The 3,036-nt window shown below is 38.8% G+C and overlaps 1 pseudogene; it reads right to left on the minus strand.

Moving 5' to 3' along the window:
• Positions 1-552: 552 nt before the first annotated feature.
• LOC107137790 lies at positions 553-1,135 on the minus strand (annotated as a pseudogene).
• Between the last annotated feature and the right edge of the window lie 1,901 nt (positions 1,136-3,036).

The following is a 3,036-nucleotide window of genomic DNA, read 5'->3' on the forward strand; positions in this document are numbered from 1 at the left end:
AAAAAGCAAACCTCATGCATACTGATACAAATGTGAGAGATGTAAACGTAATGTAAACATAAAGCAAGCAGGCAAATAACTACATAGGCCCTGCAATGTTTGAAATGACTGAAAAAATAAATCACTAAGGTCTAGAGTGTTCTTAGTTTCTAGAGTTTTTGGTTTGTTTGATACTGAAAATTATTGCACTGGGTATTTTGGCACCTAATTTTTCTAAATGTCTTATATATTAAGATTCTGGCATAGAAAGAAATTTAAATTCATTAACTCAATACCACATGATTTCAGGAAAGGTCAATTGAACAAATAATAACCACATTTTAAATGCTGAACAGCAAGGAATCTTTTGCTAAGTGTTTAAATATGTTGATTATAACCCAAACATAGAGGTTGAATTCTGTCCAGCTTGTAGCCTGGTAAAACTGCTTTCCAGTACTGCTATGGAAGCTTCCATTAGACTTATTCACCACACCAACATGTTGGCCCAATATGCACGTCAAAGGTCCCTTCTCAAGTTCCACTTACAATGCAGAAGCATCAGTTGCCTGAGTTTTATTGAACCCAACAGTTGTTTCTATTACCTCTTGAGTCTTTAAAGCACAGCTACATTTTCTGACTGTACTTCTCCAGCTACAAAAGTTGCTTGCTGCTTTTGTCTTATGAATTATGTTGCACCTTCATATTTCATTCCACCTTCAATTAATGCTAGGGCAACAAGCACTGGAGCTCTTCCAAGGTCTGCAAGACAATGGACAGTGATACAACAACTAGGTTCTTCATGAAGCTTAATTTTTACAAGACTTAACCAGTTATCAACAATCTGGTTGAACAGTGGTGAACCATCATCAAAAGGCCAATCAAGAACATGAGTATGGGGCTGGAGATGTGGCTAAATGGTAGAGTGCTTGCCTGGAAAGAATGACACCCTTGTGTTCAATTCTCGACACTACCAAAAAACAAAACATGAGTAGTGTCACAGGTTGCTTCACTTACTCTTACTATTATGGTAATACCATATTTCTTAAGTTCCTGTATAAGTTTGTTTAAGGTTGCATTGGTTGGATTGTGTGTAAAAAGTACTCTTTAGTTCGTCTACTTGACTTCCAACAGGAGCAGGACAGTTTATTTGAGCCATGTTAATTTAGTTAAAAAACAACAACAAAACAAACAAACAAACAAAAAAACACCCAATAGGGTTTTGAAAGAATTTAAAAAATTAAGTACAGAAATGATGCAAAGTAACTGATGTCAATGTCAACATACTCCATTTGATATTATCAATGCTTTGAGTATGAAGTTGGGAGGAATGGGAAATGAAATGAACCTGCTAAGAAGCAGCAGTAATTCTCCCATCCAGTAATACTGAGACAATAGAACAGAAATGCCCTGAGGTTTACCCCATCCAAGTCAGAACTTTTATAAAATGCTCTGTGAATTTCAATCCAACACTTCTGTGTCCAAGTTAACTACCCTTATGGGGGCTTCTTGGTGGCATAGTAATGAATTTCTACAGTTCACTTGTCTGCATAGAAGTCACATTGTGTCTGGCAGCAACCTCCATTGTCCTTCAGAAACTCCATAAATCTATAACCACAGAACTGAGAAATATGTTTGCTCATTGATGATTGCGGCCTAATCATAGAGCAGGTCCCAAGGCAGTGGCAGTGGGAACTGTGGCTGCAGGTCAGGTTTGTTGTGTGGCAGAGGAGGCTGATAAAGGCTGCAAACAGGGCACCAGACTATCATGCAGTGAGTGGCGCACACAGGAGAGTGGCCAAATAGGAGACAATCTCATTGATAAATAAATTATTGGAACACAACTATACCTACTTGTTTACAGATTATCTATGGTTGCTTTTATATTGCTGAGTAGCTGTGGTAGAGGACATATCACCCGAAAAGCCTATGAGCTTCATTATCTGGCCCTTCACAAAAGTTTGCCTATCCTTGCTCTAACCTCATTTTTATATTCTATTGAGCTTTACGCGTGTTCAAGCATGGTTTCTAAACCGTTGAGTGGGCCCACAAGAACACTTAGCTGCATCTTTTTAGTAAGAGATATAAAGATCAAGTCTGGAACTCATAACCAAGTCCCATGGATATGACGACAGCAAGGTGAAAGGATATTTTTAGTAGGAATTCTGTCATACTGGGGACATAAGGAGAGTATTTAGGCTGGGCAGAGAGCTTAATTTGCCTCACTTCTGCATGGATTGGAGCCACACTTCAACACAGTGAGACTTCAGCTTTATTTTGATACTTAAGGATTGGTATCTGGCCACGTCATGTTATATCCAGGATATTAGGTATCAATACCAGTGGTGAGGCATATTGATAGGTCTTCATGGGAAACTGACATTTCCAAAATTGAACAAGAGTATAAGAACATGACAGATGTTGTGAGGGAGTAAAAGTATTTGTTTAAGAGCAGCATGTGTTCCTGTCTCCCTCTTCCACCCCCCTTATCCTCAGGAGCCACAAGAATAAGGACATATGTGATAGATTGATGCAGTAGTAATCCCAATTTGTTCTGCTTCTCTTGTATCCAAATCCTTGGGTAATCCAGTCCCTCAGTGACTTTAGGTTTGGCCAAATTAATTGCTTTAGCCAATGAGACATAAGCAAAGCCTTGAAAAGTACTCACAAGTTAGGATTTGCCCTCTTGGTGCATTTGGAAATCCCATAACCACTTCCATATGAAAGAGCCCAGACTAGCTGGCTGGATCCTAACAGTTCGGTTTCCTTTATTGTTCCTGCTGACGACCAGCCAACCACCAGACATGAAAGTAAGGCCACTAGCTGACCACCAATTCTTGAGTCCACCCAGCCATCACTATGTGGTGTTGAGAAAAACCACTCTAGCTCAGCACAAATTGCTTATCCATAGGATCATGAGCAAATAAATTTTTCTTTAAGCCATCAAGTTTGGGGGTTGTTTGTTATGCAGCATAAGGTTATTATAACTGTTTAAGTGAAACTGATATAATTTAACTCATAACTGTTAATGTAATTTCATATGTTGGTATATGTATGGCT

Source organism: Marmota marmota, unplaced genomic scaffold (assembly GCF_001458135.2).
Source record: "Marmota marmota marmota unplaced genomic scaffold, marMar, whole genome shotgun sequence".
Taxonomy (NCBI): domain Eukaryota; kingdom Metazoa; phylum Chordata; class Mammalia; order Rodentia; family Sciuridae; genus Marmota; species Marmota marmota.